The following is a 24,365-nucleotide window of genomic DNA, read 5'->3' on the forward strand; positions in this document are numbered from 1 at the left end:
AAACATTTTTAATAAAAAGGCTTAATGATCAGTTCCAAACCACAACACAAATGTTGTCCACTTAAGCAGTAGATCCACAATTTATGAGCTCATGTCAATTTGTGTACCTCTGAGAGAACAAAAATTCTTTATTGGCCTAAGCTTCATGCTAGAGAGAGTGAAAAGTATGTTTGTGCAATAAACTAAATGATCAAAATCTGAATGGCAATTAAATCAAATTCTTATTGGATCCAAATTAAAATAGTTTTTATAAAGTCAAATCACTATAAAAGTAAACTGAATGCATATTTTATGTTAATGATCTAAATTGTTCCATTGCAAAGGAACTGTAAACAGCCTACAGCTGTGACAAACATAGAAACTTTAACGTGGCAGAAGAATTGCTTATTACAAAAGGCATTAATAACAGATTTAACTATTAATTAAATATTGGTATTATTTTAGCATACTGATATTTTTAAGGATTGCAATAATATTGCTTATTGCTCCCTAAACTCTTTGTAAGTGACTTTGGAAATAAGCGTCTGCTAAATGACTAAATGTAAATATAAAATAATATACAAAATTCACAATAAAAGAATTGTGAAAAATGAATCAAGCAAAAGTAGTCATGCAGATTGAAATATTAATTCTGTAGTGCATTGCTGAGCTAAAGCTGTGAGAGTCAACCTGTGGCAAATTCAACTGAATGAATACGATTTCAAATGGCCCTGCCCTTTTGATGGGCCTCATTGCAAATGTACCTATTTATAGTTTTTTCAGGTATAAGTATATTCAGAGTCGGCAACAGGGTGCAGTAAGTGGAGGTACACACTAAACATAGTGTGGGGCAAGGGCCAGTGCCGTCCGAGGCTGAGGCATGGCACATAGGCTGACGGCCTTTTCTGGTGTTGAGAAGTGGCACTCCGTGGTGCCCCAGTATTGTTTAAGCTTTATAATCAGTGTAATGACTTACATTGTTAATTGCGGGAAACTGATATGCAACATAGTAACCCAATCATGCTGGTAAAAGTTGCACATTCACAATTAAGTGCGCAAAGAGATTCATCTCTACGCGCATCAGTCACACACTGCCTATTCAATGTTTAATCTACAACACTTAGTAAAAATAAAAAAAGTCAAATACTCCCTATCGTCCATCGGGGGTGACTTTGGCATTCAGGCATGCTTGATACACGTCCGGTACGCAAAGTTGTCGATCCTTTGCTTCTAGTCCGGTGCATACTGCCGCTTTGTAATCCCAAGTTTAACAATTTTGTAAGACAGCATTGCATAATTCGCAAAGTTATTTTTAAAGCTAATAATTTGAACTCATCTAAGTTCATCTAACTCATCTGAAAGACACTTAAACTGAAAGGGTAATTTTAATGCTTATTAATATCAATTTGTAGGAAAGCAAATGTTTGACGTTTTGACAAAAGAAAAAAATGGAAATACATAAATCATAAATAAAATTCAGTGGAAGTTCAAAAATGAAGATGATTAATTTAGACAGGTGTGTTAAAAGCAGGCTTTAAAGAAAAGTGACTGTTCTGCAGTAGAGCTTTGTGTCCTACTGCAAAGCCATCGCATCATTATAACAACACTAAGAGTTATAACACTCTTACTTTGAATTTCTTCACCGAAACGTGCATCCATTTCATCAAGAACTTGATCCAAAGCACTGATGACAGCCTGTATGTATCTCTATCTTCTATCAATATGTACATAAATAGCCTATGTCACTGTCTGCGTAACGGTAAACAATAGGCTATACTGTACGTCCATTTCTCGTCAAGTAGTGCATACAGAAACGTTGCAGGTGGACACTGCTGGTGGGAGGGGCCCCATCTCGTACTTTGCAGGGGGGGCGCCTCACGGATTTGCGGTATGCCACTGACTGTGACGGAATATGCTTTTTTATATAAGGATATGAATACTTATGCAATGTCATTATTACAGTTTTTCATTGTTTAAATTTTCCAAGTTGTCACAAATAAGTTTTTTGTTTTGTCATTGTGGTGTATGTACTGTAGATTCATGTTAAAAGTATATTGAAAAATGTTTAACACAGTGCAGCAACATCATAAAATGTGGAAAAAAATAAGGGGTATGAATACTTTCGAAAGCCACTGTATCTTTTTCCGTGAATACTTGACAGGAACATGTTGACTGCTCTTCCATTTTTTTAAAAACCTCTCTTCCAACAGATGTTGTTCCAGCATTGTGAAAACCTGTAACTTGGTGTAAGCACTTAATGTATTATTTGCTATAACTGCTGATGATATATCTTACTGTTTCTTGTAAGTCGCTTTAGATAAAGTGTTTGCTAAAAACTTGAATGTAAATTAAGAAAATTATAGTTTCCTACTGCTGAGATTTACCAGTAATAGGCTTAAAGGAATATTCATAACGTAAGGACTGAATTAGTCACATGACAAGCCTGCAAAGAATTTGAAGGAAAACGATCATCATTACACTAATTTGGAGCTGTTTACAGCAGCTTTAAATATGTTCATATCCTAGTGATTAAAAATAATTGATAGAAGATTTTTAATTATGGTAAATAAATATCGTACAATACAATCCATTTTCCATGCTGAAAAATGTCAGCATAACTGCAGGGAGTAAATATTATAATTTACTTAAAAGACTTTAAATATTATTTCAAAATCCAAATCAGTATTTTAAATGTATAAATGTGAAAGAAAAGTGAATGTTTTATTCATTTAATTTAGTAAGCTGTTCATCAGTAATAAACAGCAGCATTATATAGCGATGTACTGAATGTATTTAATAAATTCACTACCAGGCCTGAAATGAATATAATGCATCACATTATGTGGAGAAAGTTACAAACTTTTTTGTTTTGTGATAACAGTGTCAGAACTGTAGCAGTGACAGAACTGTCTACACAACATTCAAATGAATCCTCAAAGTACAAATCTGACACACATCCAGCTCTGGAATCACAATGTCTTCAGAATCCAGCCAGCTGCTGCCAGTCAGGGATGAGGAAAGCGCCTGAGTTTGTTGGTTTAGTGAAGCCCACCGACAGACCCCCCCCCCCCCCACCCCCGCAGAGACTGCAGGTTCTCCCCAGTCCTCTAACAGTCTGATCCACATGGCTGCACAGGCAATCTGTTTTCTATATTACTAGATGGTATCACTGTACTATGCACTATAAAACAGCAATTGGGCGGGAAATTAAGTTAGGGGGTCGGTATTTGGCAGAGGCGAATCAGACTGTGGTCTTTCTGTCCGCATACAAGGATCATTAAGTATACATTTCAATCAGCATACCCTCTTTTACATTTCCTCTATTTTGTCTTTTCTTTTTTTTTGTCAGTGTGCACGGGAAACAACACATCCTAATGGATATTTGAACAGCTTGTAATGTGTCAGCCTGGGAACTCACTTTTCTGTGACTGTAAAGTCTGGCTGAGATTTTAAACCCTGCAGTAGCTAAATATGGAAGTGTCTTTCTCTCTCTCTCTCTCTCTCTCTCTCTCTCTCTCTCTCTCTCTCTCTCTAATTCTTTCTCTCAATATCACATTCTCTGTCTCCCTCGTCCCACAGCTTTCCCTCCTACAAACAAACACAGGACAAACTCTCTAGCCTCTAACTAAGCTTCTTTGGATTAACAGATGTAGAGTGTCTTTCTCTCTCAATATCTCCCCCTCACTTCCTGTTTCTTTTTACCATCACCCACTCCATCTCCAGCATCTCTCTCACCTCTTTTAGTTCCAGTTTTGAGAAAGTTTCCATTCGTGGGTGTGTGGGAACTCTCTGGTTTGCACTTGGTGTAAGTAGAAAGAATGACAGTGTGAGGTTGCGTTGTTTAGTGCAGTTCAACATTCAGTTCACAGCTCTGAGCACTTGTGTCACATTGAGGTAGCTGCTTTCTCTGCTATAAGCAACTGACAGTCCGGTTTCAACATGGTCCTCATTATTTTATTTCTGGTGTATGGAGCAAGTCACATTATTATCTTTCATTTTTTATAACAAAATATGTATTTTACAATAAAACATGTTTAATTACTAAACATGATGTTTACAGGCAAGGGTTGCCAGTCCAAAAGATTACGATGTTAATAGCAAATGTCAAATTGATGTGAATATGTGATTTTAATTGTATTTTGGAACGAGATCAGTGACCAGTTTAGCAGGCAAAATTGTATTTCTTCTCGTATCTTCTAAATCATAAAGCTATATAATCTTAATACATTTGGCTATTTTAAAGTGCCTTAAGTGTTTCAAAGCAATACAAAAGCCTAAAAATGTACTTATTTCTTAATGGTAACGGTACGGTAATTGAAGATAGAAGATAAATAGAAGACATTCATTACATTTTTTTGTAATTTGTTATTTTTTTTACTTAAAAAATACTTTCATGTTTTTTTGGTAAACCTTATGACAATGTGGCAATGCTCACTCAATGGTGTCAGTTTGGGTATGAGATTTTTCTTGTCAAACAATGAGAGACTGGTGAAGTGTAAAATAATCAATAAAACAGTTTATATGTATAAAGTGGTACTACTTGTAAAACGTTTGTCTCTGAAAGCAATCAATAAATGATCAAACAATGACAATAAATGTTAAAGAAGAGCTACCCTACCACTATGTCAAAGAAGAAAAGATAAAGCCACACTTGTACTGTAGCTTATTTCTTTCCAGTTCAACCACACAGTCACACATACAAGTACCTACCAGCCCTGTTTCGTTTGGCCAGGAGAGTGCAAGGAGCCGGCAGAGATAAGGAAGCAACAGGGGATAAATCCCAGCAGAAGCAGGGTCTTGATGGACAGACAGGCCACCATTAACAATGCCTGGGATTGTGAGAGCAGTACACTGATGGAGAGATACCCTGGCATTTGGCAGCTGTGAGAAGTGGCCCTTAAAGATTTCACACTTCCAATTTCTGTGAATTATCAGCCATCTTTCACTCATTCTGTCTGGTTAGAGATGCCGAATCCAGGTCAGGCCCGGTCAGCTTATTGACAAAGCAATCCAGAGGTGATGTACCTCAGCCTGATAAAGCATTAGTGCAGAGCCAGGACAAGCAGCTACAATGCAAGTAATGGCCTTCTCAGACTATCGGCCATGATGACAGAGTTAATGATGGCTGCATGGGAGGTTAAGCGTATTAAAGTAATGTGAGTGTTATTCAAACCCATGAAAAAAATTTGGAAACACCAAAATAATATACGTTTCATGTTTATTGTGAATAATTATCTTGTAAATAATTTAGATTTAGAAATTAGAATATTATGGACTAGTTTTTTTATTTTCAAATTTTATTCAAAAAACGTTCTTATATTCTAGAGCGCTTTTTCACCTTCGCGCTGAATCGTTCTTGTTGCTTAATCGTTCCACTCCGTGCTGATCCATGACAGCCGGTACGTAAATGGTTTCATTTTCCACCACAGGGCTGATAATGTACAATTTTAGTAGAGGTAAACACAAACACGTCACACGCTGCCTTGGTAACACAAGAGACTGAGCTATAACCTATAGCTATAAAGCTATAAGCATGATTCGGCACGGTTGTCTGATCGAGCCGAGAACAGTATGTAATCGTGCCGTGTCGAACCAGGCTCACGTGGAAACATAATCGTAACCGCTTCAGACTGTCTTGAACATTTCTGTTTTGTTCGTAAATCCTTTTTTTATTCTTCTTTGAGAAAACTTCAAATTTATTGAGAAACGGTATTTTTTTTCAACTGTAAGTTGTAGCTGTCACGCAGCTCCCCTCTGTTCTCCCCGAGTCTTCCCCTCTGGACTACAATACCCACGTTCCTTCACGGTCCATGGCAGCCTGTGACAGCAGCCATCAGAATAAAAAAATGTCCCTTTGTTCGTAATGAATCTAGAATATAAGAAAGTTTGCTTTCTGGAATTAAATTTCACATAAAAAATAACTTTGCACCTGCGTCCAATTCATGGTATAATGTTAAATATCAAAACAAGACAACATTCATCAATTCCAGTTACTTCCAGGAGTCAAGGTTCCACTTGCTTTTATCAGACTGTGGGAAATTTAAGGAGAGTTAGTAGCCAGTATGGTAAATATATTTAATTTAATCTGGTATCTTCCCATTTGTAAGAGTTATGTCTGCATGGAATAACTGGACATATTAAACTATGTAAAAATTTGAAAATTTTTCTGAATTTCTCCACTGAAAATACATTTTCTTATACTTTGTTTTAAAAATAATCCATTACCTAAATACAGTATTTATCTTTGAATGATTTTCAGTTTTTAAAAAGAATTTTCAAGGTCAAGGGAGTCATGTAATGTAATAGGTCGGATTGATGGTGAGATTCTGAGCACAGATGATGGCTTCTATGGTTTCTAGTCTTAACATACAAATTTCTGCAGTGCTATCTGCTTGGACTAGAGTTTATAAAAAGTTGTGCATGCTACATGCTAGCCTATTACTGCTGTAGTATTTATTTCAGATTGACTTGCCCCATACAAAAATTGTGTATTGACCATTTTGTCAGATGACCCCTTCTTGTTTATGTTTTAAACCAAATAATTTATATTATGCTCTAATCTAATACTTACAAATAATAGCATCACAGAAATCATTAAATCATGATTAACACATACAGCAATTTGTCAGACGAACAGATTTCTGAAAGCTTAAATTCTCAAAATTAAACACAATCTTTTCCCTCTTATTCTCATTCCCTTTCTCTTCAACTCAGCATTTTTCACTTTTTAAAGTCTTTCCACATTTGTTTCCTAATTGTCTCTCTTAGGGCTCAGTAGATGTTGAGATGTTCAGAATTGTAGATGGGTTTTTTTGTTCTAAAAGGATGGAAAAATTATGTGTGTACCCCATGCTTCCCTAACTCTTCACTAAGCTCTCATCAGAATTTAAAGGCATATTTGACCCAAATATTTCTCACCTTCCAGAAGTTAGAATGTCCAATAGCTGTTGCTCTGTTGCATTTGCATCATTTGGCCTCCTTGAACACCATATCACACGGACAACTGATCCCATAATATTTGCCGTGTGAACGCAAATGCATCCCTGATTGCTCATAATTGCTCATAATACTTGCTCATACTGCTTCCACCTGCAGAGCCACTAGGAAGATGTTTTGCTTCCTGTGTCTAACAAATGCATCCCTTAGCACCTTCCACCTTTTTTTACAGTCATTAACTGTGTGGGAAAAAACACATTCATTTTAAGTCCTACCCTTCCTGCATTTTCTTCCAGACTTGTCGTATGTCGATGGCAGTGGGGCTATGTCATTGGCAAAGTCTAGGTCCTCAAGTACTGTGGTGAAGTTCCATCTAATGCTGTCTTTTGTTTTATCTTCTATTATCAAGAAAAGGATCGGTAAGAGGGACCCTTCTCCAATTCACGCAGTCTTGAAGGTTTCCTTTTTTGGGGGATCTTGCCGACCCGTCCCTGTTTACATTGGTCCCGTAATCTTTCCTCCTGCCAGATATGGTTAGAAAAAAATTTCAGCTCCTTAGAAGAGTCCTCCAGGTCTGCCTTAATCAACTCAGCTGTACATTAGTCTATCCCTGTGGCCTTGTCAGTTCGCATGGTTCACTCTTCCCTTTCCTGTAACCTGCAGCACCGACATAGGCCTTCCTCTGCTGTTCCCAGATTGTATTTATGTCGTCACTGTCGCCACTCCCATATTTTGGTTTGGTCTGCTAGTTTCTTACCGCATCAGTGTATTTTCCTCATCTTTCAGTTATCAACATCCAGTCTTAGTTTGACACTAAACTAACATTAACTTTTAATACAACCTACACTAAACTAACAAGACAAGAACTCACCCAACAACCACACTGAACCAGCACAAGACAGAAGACACAAGGGCATTAAATTAGGGACCAAATCAAGAGAGGAACAGGTGAAGAGCATGAATCAATAACGAGGAGACGAGAGGGAGGGAACATAGACGAGACTGGAGAGAGTGTATGGCGAGCCAAATCAACAATAATTGCCTCTGTCCACATTAAACATGAGGTTCTGTCATGATCCTGCCACTAAACCAAGAGAAACATGACATGATGCTGCAGAATCATGACAGAAACCCCTCCTTATGGAGCAGCAACCTGATGCTCCTCAAGGCACAAACAAGACAAGACAGACTATGACACTGGCAAAAACAAATCAAAATCATAAAACAATAAACCAAAATGGGGAACAACAAGAGTCCAAGGGAAAGGGAACACACAAGTCCAAAGAGGGGAAGTCCAAACAAGGGCTGACACGGACACGATAGACGGCATGACATGGATTGCCAGCATGACAGCCAGCAGACACGAACAGGATAGCCGGCAGACATGAACAGGATAGCCGGCAGACACGACCTCATGCACCGGGCTGGAATGGCCGCATGCATCGGGCTGGAATGCCCGTTTGCACCTACCTGCAATGCCCGGCTGGGGATCTGTCACGGACAGCAGGATTCTGGCGGCTTCAAACCTGGAGGGAATACCGGCAGTCTCAACCATGAAAGGAAGTCCGGCGGCCTCGGCCCTGAGCGGGAATCCGGCAGTCTCGACCCTGGAAGGGAGTCCGGTGGCCCCAACTCTGGAAGGGAGTCCGGCATTCTCGACCCTGGAAGGGTGTAGTAGCCCTCTGGTGAAAAAAAGACGCAGCAATAAATGCATAAAGGAAGTGCAAGGTAGAGGAAACTGTATCAATACCATAGATATGTGGTAAGTCCGTAAGGACGTTTATAGTATTGTGTGGGCGTGTTGTATTGTTTTTCCATCCTGTCTGTTTCTCTTACTTTCAATTTCTTAGGTTGTTGCTGATTGGCTATCTTGCCTGTCAGTTAAGACTAATGAGATGAGTGGCCACGCCTTGGGAGGCGGGAGCGGCATCAGCATGATGAGTGACACCTGGTGAAGCAGATACTTAAAGACCGTGCTGCTGCCAGTTTGACAGAGAACCTTTACTAGAGAGCTTTGTATTGAGAACCTTTGTTTGTGTAGAGAGAGAGAGAGTGAGAACTGTTTGTATGTTTTATTACGTTGTTCTCATGTGTGTACATCGTTCCTTGCTGTGGCTGTGTCCAAACCCTTTTCACTTGTGAATGTTGCAGTCCACAAAGGAGAAGGGATAGGTAAGATGTCACGTGACGTACATTGTACACACATAGTAAATTTGTTGTATTAAAACACTAGTTAGGAATTTGTGCCACCCGCTGTATTTATGTTTATTAGTTAGTGTAGTTTAGTTACGACGTCACAGACGTTGAAGTCTTTTCTTTTGATCTTTTCTTTTTAGTTTAGTATTAGAAGTTAAATGTGTTAGATAACTGTTTTTGCTTATATTACTTTTGTTTGTTTGGCACAATCCGTTTTCTCCTTTCCTTTGTGGTTGGGTTTTGTTTATATATATATATATATATATATATATATATATATATATATATATATATATATATATATATATATATATATATATATATATATATATATATATATATATATACTTTCATTATATTCATTAAACTCATATTCACTTTATTCAATGGTCCCTCGTGTTTCCTCACCTCACTCAGTGTTACATGTTGATGTGTGTCGGAGGTGGTTACATATGTTCCCCTCCTAAAAACCCTAGATGGTTACGATTCATAGGAGGGTCTAACAATATGAAACACTTCTTGTTTTCCAGATTTCGCCATAAATGTATTGAAAGTCTGTTCGGGGTATCAGAAAGCCCTTTGCTATTTCGAATATTCAGTCTCGTGAATCCCCTAGGAGTATTTAAATGCCATTGCATGTACTTTAAAATCCAAAATGGCTGACTTCCTGCTGGGGGAAACCAATGGGTGTCATGGTGAAAGTTCTTTGGGTCAATCTATGTACATACTTGTAAGTTTTATACATATGCAAAAAAAAATGTTTGCAGACTGTTCTAGGGGCGCTCTAGAGCTCTTGTGCCAAACTTTACTCGGTCTAATGGCAGACAAATGTAAGTTGTATTCCAAGTTTTAGGAGTTTTTGAGCATGTTAAGAACCCCAGAAGACCTGAAACATTGAAAAAAATAATTAATCAAATAATTAAAATAGGGTCTTCAGCCTGCAATTCGGTGCTTGGGCCCTAATGAAACTAAGGGGAGTGGATTACCTTACAGTTGTAGAGTTGCATATGATCCATCACTCAAGTTCCTAATCTTTCAATTGTATCTCTGCAAGTAAGTTGTGAAAAAGAATGGTTTTAGGTTTTATGTTGTACCTATCACATTCTGTCCGGACTGTCTTCCTTGTCAAACTTCCATCTCATTCTATTTCTTTACTGTTGTCCCTGTTGTGTGGTTTCCTGTCGCGATAAATTACGAATGCAAGGCGGGAAGCTGTAAAATTTGTTGTATCTTCTATTATCTCCATGTTAAAGGCCACAAAAGCTCTTCAGTGAAGTCAGCCATTAAGCAATGACAGGTATTGCTATCAGGCTTCTTTATAGCCTATTACCTGCGATGACAGCAGCTGCTGCACAGCCACTGTACAGCCTATCACATTATTTGCAGCTAAAGTCAGCTACTGTGTCATTCTGGCTCATTTTCTTGACAGTGCTATCATAAATCCATTGGGCCGCCGGGGCGGGGGATGGGGCAAACTGTCGGCCAGCTCGATTATCTCCAGAGCCTGAATGGATCTTGAAATGTATGTAACAGCCAATGACTGTTATGGATCAGCCAAGCCAGGGCCATTGCACCTTTCTTTCTATACATCTATTTTCCAGTCTCTCTCTTTCTATGATGGTACAGTATAATAGATGGCAAGAATTGGTCTGACTATTATCATAGACATTACAGAAAAAATATACTTCTACGAAAAGAAAAAAAATGCTAAATAAAGCGCTTTAGCCGCCTGTTTGCCAAAAAAAGAATTTTTCATGTAACATTTTATACCATTGTTAACTTTATTTCTGATTTTAACAATTCTGGCAATTCCAGTCTTCCTAATTCTAGTACTCTGTAAAAAAAAAAGTCAGAATATTACTCATAAGGCTCACATAAAATCTGTGGATTTCGAGACACATATTTTGTATCTTAATTTTGGGATATGACAGGTTTCAAAAAAAGCATAGTAGATTTATTTTGAATGATAAATAATCACGGGCGGCGGAAACTTTCCAGTTGTGTGGACACCCGATGAGTTTTTCTTTCAAAATTATGTGGGAACAGATTATAAATTTTATACAGATAAAATACGTTTTTTACAGGCCTAATTTATCTATCATTATTAACATATAGATGCAATTATCATGCATTAAGTGTTCATTATATGTCAGTAACCGCTTTAAAAAGTTTGAAGTAGATTTTATATTGTTACTGAGTCATCACAGAAAATTTGCCATAAGTAACTGCCTTTTCAGCCTTTCCTGAAAAAATAAATGGCATATATCTGAATAAGCTTGGCAATTTACCCAGCAAGGTTGCATCTGCTACCTGCATCTGTTCATCCTTCTATTCAACTATTTGTCTATGCTTTGTGGCCAAGTATTGGGCGCAGGCAATTTAAACTCACCTCCCACCCCCACTCCTCTATTTCCCTTTACTCTGTGGGTTATAATGAGCCAGCCAGCACAAAAACGGGAAAACTTAATGAGTCATTACAAATCAAGGCCTGCAACCGCTCTCAACCATCCTTTTATATGCTCTTAATACCTCATTCTCCTTCCTTTCTCCTCCTCCTCTTCTCCTTCTTTCTCTCCTTCCAGATTGGCAGAATAAGCTTCAACACCTCCCTATCTATTAGAGACAATTAGGAGCTCATGGCTCTTGGTGTGGACTGAATAGAACTTCACATCTCAAGGGCTCCCAGCTCCCCAAGTAGCTGTGCTCAATAAGGAATGTAAAGGTGGCCCTTTCACACCCATGGCTTTCTTTCACTCTCTTTTTTTTTTTTTTTCACAGGAACAAGCATCAGATGAAAACCAAAGCTGTCAAGAAAGGACAGAATGGTCTGACTTAATGAGAGTAGGGTGTTTTATTTTTTCCTCACATCTTGTTCCAGAGCTGTAAAGTCATATTATACCATCAGTGTCGTTTGTTAGCTGAATAAGCCATGGCAAAGTGCCATGACATGACCTAAAGTGAAAAGCAGGTTCGGTATGAATCCTCTCTGCAGGAGAACGACAAGTTAACAAACAGATCCAAAATGTACAGCTTGTACCATCTGTATTTTTAAGATGTAAAAACTGATTCTAGAACAGTTTTTTCCTTTCTCAGCAAAATTTGCTAAATCTTTTTGGTAATTAAAATTATTTGGTGTTCTATTCAATAACAATTTACAGTAGGAGAAACACGGATAATTAATTTGGTTAAAAAATGCTTTTAGATGTTCCATGGCAAGTACATCTTCATATTTTTATAGTCCACCTGTCTAGCATTTTAGTATTTGTAAATATATATTTTTTTCTCTGGAAAAAGGACTTTCTTTCAAATTTGGAGGATGAACACTAAACCATTTTGGAACATTTTAGAAAATATAATAGATTTATATTTAGAAAGTCCTTTAATGTAGAGTGCAGGTAGCGCCAGTTGTTCTCGTGATATGAACTTACTTTAGATGAGTTAAAGTGCTTTAAAGTTATAACAAATAGGCAATAAACCCTTCAACTCCAATGTAGTAGCCTAATATTCAATGTCCCATAAAATATTCATGTGTGTGGTAGAATTCGGTTAGTTCTACTACATTAAAAGGCTAGTGTCTATAAAAATGGCGTATGTGTATTTATTTACAAGCAGAGAAGCTTTCAGACCTGATAGCAGGTGCTGACTTCTTTTGAAGTTGTGTTTATAAATATCGAGTCAGGCATGTTCATAAGTGCCTGTAAATTTTAATGTGAACACTGTCAAATTAAAATGTGTCCGGTAAGGGGATGAATAAAACAAATATTTTATGACCATGACTTTGAAGTGATTTATTTATAAAATATTTATTATTTAAACAATTTGCAATGTTATAATTACATGGAAAAAGTTCAATAAAATGGCTGCATAAAATACATCCTTTATTTCTTAAAGCACATTTTTATATGAAGTAAATGTGGATAAATGATGCTTTCTAACCAAATATAATTAGTAGCGTGTTAAACTGCTAATCAGACATGATTGCCTGTTGGCTATGAAGAGAAACTCTCATGCCCTTTTGGAGAGAGAGATGGGACAGAGGAACTGATCCGGGTTTTAACTGAACGACTAATTTCTGAATTAATAATCATGATGCAATGTAGTGCAATTCCTTCCGCAATATTTACAGGTGTTTTGTTTGAATGGAGCAATTTCTATATTCTTTAGCATCTGCAAATATGTTTATGAAACTGTTATCATTATTATCATGACTTACCATAGTATTATCTCAGATCTCTCTACCTGAAAGGTGAAATCTGATAAATATACTTTTTAGCTACCGGTTAAATAATCGATGCTACAAACTTAAAGCAAAGACAATAATTTGGTTCCGCCTGTTAAATTTATATAGCTGGTAGGCAAGAGCTGATAAAACAGAATCCAAGACTTTTTTCAAAACTAGAAACGTGCCAGATCTAACATAATCCAATCGAGCCTGTTTTCATGAGCTTTTGTCTTGTATTTTTTGCTTTTCTTTTGGACTTTCCTTTGGTTGCAGCATAATGTAGAGAACCAGAAATGACACATTTCGGTCGCACTTGCATGGCGTAGCAGCCCCAATCCAAACAGCTATTCTCTGGTAAAACCCTTGAAGACCCACACACATCTAAATCTGGCCCGGAGGGCAACAGACTCTACACCGCTGAGATAAAGCAATCGAGGCCAAAAGAAAAAAAAATGCATTTAATATATAAATATATATTCTAAGCTTTGCCATGGCAACATGTGTATGTATCTGACTTTCCAGCAAAGCAGAGCCGGTTTTCTGCAGTAGAAGAAAGGGGGAGGGTAATCGCCCTCACAGATGAACAGCCCACGGAAAAGTGCTACACATGGGTGAGAGCAACTCACACATCACCCATGGTGGGAGGTGAAACAATGCCGTAATAACAGCCGAGGCGTCAAGGACCTAAAAAGACAGTAAAGATGTTTAAATGGTCAATTGTCTGGCAAAAATGCATAACAGGGCTGTTAGAGGCTAAGCCTCAAGCTAGGCCCTGCACAATGACACATAAGACCTACCCACCTCTAAAACTGTGTAGTTTCTGTTGGTGGAGCTTCCTTCCACAGAGCTGTTCTACCTCCACTTTTGGCAGGGCCGTCTTTGGTTCGTGAAAACTTAGACATCTTCAAAACGTGGCATCTAGAGTCTAACAAATGCAAAAATCCCGACATATCAGGGCCTTCTGCGATTTTAAAGCAAGACAAAACAATATGATAACATATATAACAAAACCAGTGTTTTTGAAGAGTGACTTTGAAAAGCGGTAACAGTTATTATGAAACAAAATAACATGCTCTTGTGAGAAGATTGATTGTTAAGCAGATTGTTGATCTTTATAAGAGATGTGTAAATCAGAGCTTAGGGCTGGTTTACGGCATTATGGGTTGTTGCCACTGTGGTGCTTTTGATTTTCTGTCAACATCCATTGACAAAAAAACGCGATCTGTTGACAAACAGATGTTTAAATCATTGTGTTTTTTCTGCGGTGTACCTTCTAGTGAAAATCAAGGAAAAGCACACAAAATAGTTTATCTACTGTTTCATATGCACAAAATATATTGCATCCACATTCTTTACAATACAATTATTGTTAACTGAAAGAAACTTTACAAATTACTTCCAGAATAGGCATGCTTTTCAAATGTATTTTTCCTTCCTAGACCACGTTTTTAAATCGTATATACTGAATACGCTTCAGGTTTTGCATCACATATTTACACTTTTTACATCTGAATGTGTTTGAATGTTCAGTTTATGATAGACTGTTTATAATTGTAAAAAACTAGAAATCTATCCTTGAAAACAGAAATTTGTTTCATTTGCATTTAATCTACCAGTCACTAGTGAAGTAACTCATTGTTATTTATGAATTTGAACAATTATAAAGTATGCAGCTAAACAAAAACTCTGACATCATAATGATTTGTGTAAGTTACAGAAGTTATGGCGTCACATTATGGTATACTGAAGGGCTGAGGATGAGCAATTTTAGACTGCAGGCACTACACTGACACACCCTGGGCTAATACTGGGATATAGGCTCCTGTGGCCCAAATAGTAGACAGTAATGGAGCATTTCTTTAAGAGAATTAAGTGAAGACGAAGACACATAGCTTTACCGTAATGTTTCTCATTTGCATGAAACCACCACCCTAGAGTCACAACCCCTTCCGTCCCCTCTAAGTACCCCGATAAATGCAAAATGTAATGCTCTTAAATGAGATCACTTACACGTGTCATTTTTCTCCTGCTTTATTTATAATCTGCCACTTTGGCCTTGATTAACAAATGGCACACTCAGGCATGATTCCTCATGGCTGATGCGGGCCGAGCAGACAGTGTAAGCTGTACTGAAAACATGGAGGAATATTAGACTACTTCAAATGTGTGTTGAGTGTATTACAGGAACAAAAGATTTATTGGGCTTGGCAGTCACATTGTTTTGATAATAATAATAATTCAAAATATTGTAATAAACTAAAGCAGTTTGTAAACCTGAATGCATTTCATTATAAAAAAGAAACAGCAAACTGAATAACTTCTTAAACTGCACTGGTTCCGACATTTTAATTATATGTTGGTTTATTTTTGTATTTACTTAATGAATAAAACATACAAATAGCTCATTAGGACTTGTTTTCTTTTGTTGTTAAACACTCGCCAAGTTTCACTAGCTGTTTCTCACAAATAAAATAGACAACTACAAAAAAAGACATTTCCTGGCTTCAGCTTTTCATTTGAAATGTAATTGTACTCTGCATTATTGTGTAAGGCAATGCAATGCACTTGTTCATCACAGAAGGTTAATCTTACCTATTGTTGTATTTATAGTGTACACTTTTATAGGGCTTGTCCCTATTTCTCAACAGCGTTTGCCAAGAAAGCCACTATTTAGCCATTAATTATCCCAGCGATGGAACAATCACACCTAGCTGGGTTAACCTGTTTTTAGACCCTTTCATACGCAGCTTCATTATTCTAATGTATTTTGATAAACAATGTTTATTGTGCAGCTTGGTCATGTAAATTGCGTATCCATAAATTAAAGTAACTTGATGAAATATTACCTAAATGGATAATATTTCATTGAAAAAGGGAAGAAAAACATAAATGTATTACCCAACTGCATACTGTCAATTACAAATTTAAGATAAAAATACATATGAGCAATATTAAAATAATTCATAATAACTATAAACCTTTGATTACAGTTAGATTATAATTTTAACATAAATAGCTGTAAATTATAATCATAAACCAGTAGTGCTTTTGTGTTCTGTAACACTCCAGGTATGACAGAATCTTTAATAAAACAGTGGCTTCTAAATTTATTCTGTAGGTCTCCATTGCACTGTGAATTTGTCGACAGCATTCGATGAGGTGGTTTCATGCTTATTTTCTTCAGATACAATGAGGAAAATGTAGCCTGGCTATTACAAAACTGTCTGATAAAACCGCTGCTCCTTAACTCCCATTTACCTATTTATTACCTCCTATTTATTCACATGTTTAGAAGATTTTAGCTAAGCAGTAGGCTTGAATATGCTGTTGTGTGGATACCTCTAGGAATGCTCATGGTTCAGGTAATGTATTATTTAAAAGCCTCTATTTATATATTATATAATGCATTATTCCCTGGAGAAGAATATACATTATCTGCCAGTGTGAATCATATAACACAGTGGTAATACAGCAAGGCTAGTCATTTTCAATAATAACGTAAATAAGAAGAAAGAAAGAAAGAAAGAAAGAGAAAAAAGAAAGAAAGACATCTGCGCAAGAGCTTTGTTGAGTAAGTTAAGCAGTTTAACATCTTTGTATTTCAACTACAAATCAGTGACAAAAAAATGCCTCAAGCACGCTTTCTCTTTCCCTTCACAAACTACATCATGTTAAACAAAAGAAAGTGAGCTAGAGACAGCAAAATAGACAGACAACATTGCATTTTCAGAGAAAGCACAACGTGTAAAAGGTTTAGTAATGACATATATTTAACTAGCATCAAATAACAAGTGGATTTTGCTCCGCTAGACTTAAGTGTTTCTTAAATGTCACTGATGCAGAGGAGTGTTTCAGATCTCAGATGCATAATCCTGAAGGGAATTTAATGGTAGATTTTTGTTTATTAAGAAGCTCTCTTATTATCCATGGAATATGCCAGATATTCATGTCACGTGACAATTTACAAAGATTATAATATTACACTAATATTTTAAGATTCATTTGAATTATTGTAATCTTTCACAACTGTACCATATTGCAACCAAAAATTTAAAACAATTTCACAATTCAAGAAAATCATCCAATGTTTAGAAACTAATGCAGTCACAATGACAGTAATATATATTCATCTTAAATTGTGAAAGTAAATTTAAACATGTACTTGTGTCTTTTCGAGTTATAGGCCTATTATGTTGAGGATTGTTATTTTCATACTCAGGAATACACATGAATGGATGGCAAGCAGCTCCCTCTTGTGAGCAAAGTAAAAACTGTATGATGCACGGCACTGCACACAACATTCTTGTGACACACACACTCACTCTCTCTTTCTTTTTCCTCTGTTGCCTTATTCCTGCCAGAAATATGGAAGTACTAGGAACCTCTCCTGCCTTTACCTGCCCAATCTACATTTACAGGCTGTTTCTCTAGCTCGCAGATGTCCTCTAACTCAAATATTTAGACGTTGTATGGTGAGGTCCTTAAAAGAACTGTGCTTTAACACAGACCGTAAACAAACCGATGGGCCAAGTTCAAACGCCAGTGAAAATGTAAGAATGTAAACAGGTTCATTCTGAGGCAACGGGGAGGGTTCTTCAAGTCAGTGTGCTGCGGATAGCAAGGAATTGAGATGCAAATACATGCAGAGACATAAAGTATGAAAAGGGAGGGTGGGATTACCGCTAGGCTGGCTTCAACTACTGAGAAGGGTTCAAAGAGGGGCAAACATTTGGACAATATTTTAGCAATGCAAGGAAAACATTGTTGGATTATGCATCATAATGTTTACTGAATTAACGGAGTGCAGAGATGAGTAACTAGTCTGGTAAAATACAAATAGCCCAGCGATAAACGAGACTAAGATATTGCAAGGCTTTGGAATGAAGTTGTATATTGTATATACTTTAGAACTTGGTCATCTAGAAACCAAACAAAGTAAATGTGTTGTTCTGTTCGATACCATGTTGATGATGTTTGATTATATTTTTCCAAATGATTGTAAGAAAGTAATTGTGACATGTAAATATAACTTATTGTATTCCTTGCAACCTAAAGGAGTGAAATGTCACTTGACAGGGGTTGGTTTTGACAACTTTGAAAAGGACAGCCTGCCCTTGCTGATTCAATGGACAATGAAATTGCCCCATCCCTACATTTGGAGAAAATATCTTCAAACAAACCCCCAATGATAACCACCTACCTACAAACACCAGAGACAAACAATCTTTCTTTCTTATACAGAAAACAAATTGTTCTTACTTTTCAATATAGACCAAAGCTACATGTCTGACTGATAAGGACATATTTTTTCTCCTTGCCTACCAAATAATTTGTATTATTACACCCCCGTCGTTTGAGTTCCTTCTATTACAGCCTGCAAGAAATGGATATCCAGTGCAATTACAATTCACAGAAACTAAAGTGCTAAACCATGCCAAAAGAGAAGACGATTCTCCAGAAAATGAGTAAAAGAAGCTTAAACTGCAGTGAAAACAACAGTCAGGGTCTGGACAGCATTATGATGTCTGTGAGTGGGTGAATATGTCTGGTGACACTGGGTTTCTCCTGATATCGATTGCTCCGGCGGTTACAACACTAACAGTAGTGGAGATCCATTGAACTTTAAAGCAAATAGTTCTTCTTCCTGCCTAGAGTCCTAACAGTAGATCAATACATCACTGTGTGTCGTGTCTGGTAATGTTTCTGTCTGTCTGGGCTAATGACCTAAGTAGTACTTATAGCAGTAGGAGAGGTGGGCTTCTGCCAGCCCCCATGCTTAAAGAACCTTTATATTTTTGGCATTAGAGGAAAAGAAAGTAACTTCCTCAAGAAATACACTCAATATAAACTGAATTAAAGATTTGCATACGTGAATTAAATGTTACTATACAAATATTTAGTCCTCTAAATTTTTCTAATTACATTTTGAAGGAAAAAACGAATAAAAATGCATAGAGTATTGGATTGAACGTTTTGAAGTCTCTTGTTATGTGAACTCAAAACATTTTATAATTAAAAATTCAAATAAACAATTTAAATGAAATCTAAATGCTTCTTGTGACATATTCTGTGGGAATTACCATTTCACTGGCCAAGGATATTTTTGGAATTATGAGACAGATGATATTCTTGATTCCCCCTTTGAGGTTCTGCGAACAGGAATTACTGTGTTGAAAAGGCAGTTATGAAAGAAAGCTTCCATGCAAGACAATGGTGATAAACAGGGCTGGACTGGTAATCTGGCATACCGGGCAAATGCCCGGTGGGCCGACGCACTTGGGGGCCGGTTAATATAAAATTATTTTTTTTTATTTGCCAACGACCGGCCCATAAAGCAGGGACAGCGGCCCATTGGTTCATTATCCAGACTGACACTGGGCTGGCCCAATCATCTCTTATGGTTAGGGCTCCTCCCCCTCGGTTTCCTGTGTCAAATGCAGTCAGTGGGTCAGAGCCAGAAATCTGTGGATTTAGGATGGAGAAACAAAAGCGCAAGCGCAAGGGCAAGGGGGGTGCGGAGAAGTTGCGGGCCAAACAAATACAAATTCTAGAGGTTGATGCCTCAACATGTGCAAAAATAACCGACATGTTAAGTGCTGTAGCTTCAGTTTCCAAGCCTATAGTAGCTTACCTGACGAAATTTTGCAAAAACAGGTGAACCTAGCACATGGAGGAGAGGTGACTAGCCATGGCGGCACCCAGGCAGAGGAGTAGGTGTCTGATAGTGAAGTCAAGGAGAGACAGAGTGAGTAGGAGAGTGTACTTGAAACTGTAAGCAGTGTTGGGCAGTAGCGTCGCTACAAGCAGTGACGCTACTAGCTTAACTACATTTTTCAGTAGCGTGGTGGTGACATCGCTGTTTTCTGAATTAAATAGCTTTTCCGTAGCGAAGCTCTTTTGTTGATCAAGTAGTGCGGTAGCGTCCACACAAGCTAACGTTACATATTACCAAACATTTCTGAAGAACAAGCTCATATCGGAAACACAACAGCTAAGGATCACCGATCCTGATCCAGTAAGTGACGCCACCACCATACAGGGACCGGCCGGTGACTTCTTCGTGTTTTACGGTAAACAGCTTTTTGATGCATTACTGCCACCTTCTGCTCCGGACGGTGACATCACAGTGTGTGGGCCTGGTTGGGCCACTACGAAGATGATGATTTACCTAAATTAATGAATATTATAGAAAGACAACATAATCGTTGTCGCTATTATAATGTCTGTCAGATTGTCACCTACTGCACTAGCCACTCAGTCAGCTAAAGTCAAATAACACAGCATAAGCTATTTTGCATTGTTTTTGTAGCTAGGTTAGCAGAGTTAACTTATTCAATTGCAACTTCGGCTGATTATTCTAATGTTAACTAGCTTTTATAACATGGAGCACATTGTAATTGACAGAGTTGCAGAGAAGAGCAAGCTACTGAGGAAACTGCTGTTATTGTAAGGTGAGTTGAGATTATTGATATTATTATAAAAATATTCATAATATTGTAGACTGAAATGTGACTCGTTATTCCCCCTCTCTCTCTCTCTCTCTCTCTATCTCAGGATGCCCTTACGTTTGTAGTTCGTTGTCTTTGATGTTCAGAGACATGATGTTCACCATGGAGCCATTTCCACTAAGTAAGTATAAAATATGTGCAACCATCTCTCTACATTGTTATATATTAAAGATACTTGTATGGGGATCATTTTTCTCATTCAGTTATCATTCTCGTCTCTCTCTCTCTCTCTCTCTCTCTCTCTCTCTCTCTCTCTCTCTCTCTCTCTCTCTCTCTCTCTCTCTCTCTCTCTCTCTCTCTCTCTCGCTCTCGCTCTCGCTCTCGCTCTCGCTCTCGCTCTCGCTCTCGCTCTCGCTCTCGCTCTCGCGCTCGCTCTCTCTCTCTCTCTTTCTCTCTCTCTCTCTCTCTCTCTCTCTCTCTCTCTCTCTCTCTCTCTCTCTCTCTCTCTCTCTCTCTCTCTCTCTCTCTCTCTCTCTCTCTCTCTCTGCCCTCACTTTGTGTAGGACCTACTCCACTGCCACCTTTGGTCACCACGGAGTCAGTCAAGAGAGAGTGAGTACACTGGTCCATGGCACTTAGTTCTCAGCTTTGTAGGGGTTTTGGGGAATGGAAAAGTAGATATGCATATCTACAGGGACCGCAAGGATGGGGTACTGGTTGGTTGTGTCCGACCGATTGTGGTGGGCCGGTCTGAGCAAAAATGCCAGGGCCCTTTTTTTATCCAGTCCAGCCCTGGTGATAAAAAACACCTTCATGCATCCGATCTCTGTGCCTGGATCAGCATCCGAAATAACCCAGATCTGCGTGAAGATGAGTGTGCAGGATCTATTCTAGAGGAAGTAAACAATACTAAATTGCCAGCATCAAATCAGTCAGGCACGGCTTGAGAAGGTTTAGGGAGATAGCATAACGGAGTTGTGATGTGAGCTGAGTCCCAGGTCCTGAAAGTCTTTTCCCCAGGCTGATCCCTACTAGAACTGGGCGCTTCACTGCTGACCGAAAACTCTGACAAATATATTTGTGGTATGTCAGGCTGGCATTACTCACTAAAAACAGTTGGGTTCAAATTGATCCAACAAATAACTTAATGCTGGATTACTATAGCACCGACACATTGTTGTTTTCTTTGTATTTATTATATATACCCAATATATTGGCTTACAAGTTTAACCGAACTGTTGGGTTATGAAATAACAAATTTGTTGTTATGCATTATTTTATTATTTTACTATTATTGTTATATTTGTTGTTTATTATTTCATTGCAGTGTAAACAAATAATGCACAAAATATAAATAACTTTATAATTCTTTATATCCAATACAATAGATTTTGGTTGCAGTTGTTTTACTAATGTACTTAATACATAAAGTGAGCAATTTAGTAAAAGTTTTACAATAATCAAATAAAAAATAAACAGAACAGAGGCTAGTCTGGCTTATACAATTATAAAGCAAAAGCTATACCAAACAGCAGCACCACCAGGCTTGGCATACTCCAAAATGTAAATAAACTTCACGATCGACTGCTCAAATACAGTCTTCCTCCAGCATCATGCTTCCCACAATAATGAAACTTAAGCGGAACTGGTTTTATCCCCAAGCTGCAGAACATGAAGGTCTTCCATTGCTCCTCCTGATACTGAATAATGTTTCAACCTATAAACAGATATTCCCTTGTAAAATGCCACACATACACAGTGTTATTACAATAATTATTTATAATTAAGACTGTATCGTCAACAATTATGTACAGTCATGTGGAAGAAGGTACAAGTACACTTCAATATGAAGAATTCATAGGTCTTTACATCTTAGCCTGGTGACCTGGGGTCACACTTTTCCTATTGACTTTAAGTGTGAAAATGGACTACACAATGTTAGTTTCATATATTAATTTATTATTATGTGCACGTTTTATAACATATTTGTTTAAATGTCAAAATTGAAAAATGTTTAGGTCTTTCTTCACATGACTTTACTAACAGGAAGTTATCAGACATTATATCTTACCTGCAAATTTGTCCAAAAACCCAAGTGGGCCGCCAAATATCCAAAACAATTATTTTTATATATGTTTGATATAGGTTGTTTATAAAAGTAAGTGTTGGGGTTGACAGTCATGCAGAATATAAAACCAGTCGACAGAGATATACGTTTGTGTTTCTATGAAATAACACAGCATACAAACATGTATATTATATACACACACAAGTATTTTTTTATATTAACTACCTCTCATCTGACCGCAGTGGCGCCGGTCGTTGAAATATAAAATAACCGCTCACGCAAGCTCAATTTTAACCCAACAGGCTGGGTTGTTACAGAAATATCCCAACAACACGAACCAATATCTCATACCCAACTATTGGGTCACAAAAATAAATAACCCAACTTTTTTAGAGTGTACTAAAGAGTTAAATTCGTGAAGTCAAAGCACACGTCTATGAAACCACGTTGGAACAGGAAATAAATGAGTAATTCAATCACACTAAGAATGAGGGACCATTCTCAATTCAATTTTAAGTGTCTAAGCAATCCAGCCCTCCTCATTTCTTAATGTCACTTTAACGTCTTACATGTTAATGAGTAGACATGAGGTTGGACCTAACAGAGAGCCATTATCCACTTATTAGAGTTCTGACCCTGATGATCCCTACTCCATTAAACTTTGGATGTACAGTAGACATGTGGGGATGAGAGCTGGCGTTCAGCTTGACTGGGCTGAGCTCAGTAGTAAATTCAACCTGCCCTTGTACATTCTGTCAGTCCTGGCATGGGACACCTTGAAGTCAATATGCCCCTCAGCACAATCGGACACACAAATATACGTGCACAACAGTGAAAAAAACACTGACACGGGTCGTTAGACTTCATCTTCCCACTTATCTCCTGACAGAACATATCTTTCACATGGAATGTGTGGCAGGAGACAGAAGACAATTTCACAAGTTTGACAGGTGTTACTTCGTCAGGTGGTATGAGTATTTTGTGAGAAAAAAAAGAGTAGTAAACCAGAACTGTTTCAGTTTCTGGATGTGTTAGAATTTTGGATTATCAGTGGTAACACTGAATCATTAAGAAAAAAGCAAGACTTGCAGTACCTTGCTTGAAAACTAGATTCAGTTGGTAGCTGTCTTTTGAAACAGGTGATCACTTTACAGGATTTAAGTTGTTTATTTTTATATTCCATAAACATAAACATCTTATATTTAACCAGTGCATTTAACTTTTACATGCACATTCTATTTGCATGTTAGGGTATTATTGCAAATTGTTCTGCTATATTATCATTTAAGTTTCCAGTACTGATAATATTGAAAATAACATACTTCAATTCAATATTATAAAATGATCAGTTCAGCACCTTGAATTAAGATTGGTTGAGCCGCATTATTATCCTTTTATAAAATTTGTAGCTGCTGACCGCATTGCATAGCCCAAGTATCACTGTGCCACTGTTGTTGCATCTGTGTTGCTTGGCCTTGCAATACATATGTTTTTTTTTATGAAAGCAATAAGCCAG

The sequence above is a fragment of the Barbatula barbatula genome (genome assembly GCF_947034865.1).
Source record: "Barbatula barbatula genome assembly, chromosome: 2".
In the NCBI taxonomy this organism is placed as follows: Eukaryota; Metazoa; Chordata; class Actinopteri; order Cypriniformes; family Nemacheilidae; genus Barbatula; species Barbatula barbatula.